Source organism: Arachis ipaensis, chromosome B09 (genome assembly GCF_000816755.2).
Source record: "Arachis ipaensis cultivar K30076 chromosome B09, Araip1.1, whole genome shotgun sequence".
NCBI lineage: Eukaryota > Viridiplantae > Streptophyta > Magnoliopsida > Fabales > Fabaceae > Arachis > Arachis ipaensis.
The window spans coordinates 136,712,909-136,713,456 of record NC_029793.2 but is presented as its reverse complement, the minus strand read 5'-3'; positions in this window follow the sequence as shown (position 1 = coordinate 136,713,456).

Here is a 548-nt window from a genome sequence, read left to right as displayed (position 1 = left end):
CCAACTGCACGTTGATATTTTAACCATCACTATTACCCTCAAGGTCACCATCACCATCACCATGTAATTCTCAAAACTTACCATCACCGTTTTAAGATTTAGATTTACCTCAGCTTCCCAAATATGAAGAAAACTTGAGCATAATAATTTCTCTCAAAAGAGAAAGGCATAATGGGAATTGGGGAGCTTCAGGCAATAATTAATGACTTCACGTACTGTGCATAACTGCATGTATATCTTGGGAAAAATGATGCTTTTCCCAACTTGTTTTATTTATTGTCAAAGTTCTGTCCTTTTCCCAACTAATGCCACATTTCTTGAGAGCTCAGCTTAGTAATTAGTAAATCCATCTCCATTCCCCAAACCTAATCTAATCTTTCTTTAAAGTTTACACAAAAACAAACCTAATCACGATTTCGAATATTCTTAAACTGGGATCAGACCATGATTCATTTAATGAACCCCAACAAACAATACCAACCAAATCTTACAGTAAAAAAGATTTTTTTAATTAATTTAAAAATTTAATTTTAATATACTGTTAGTTA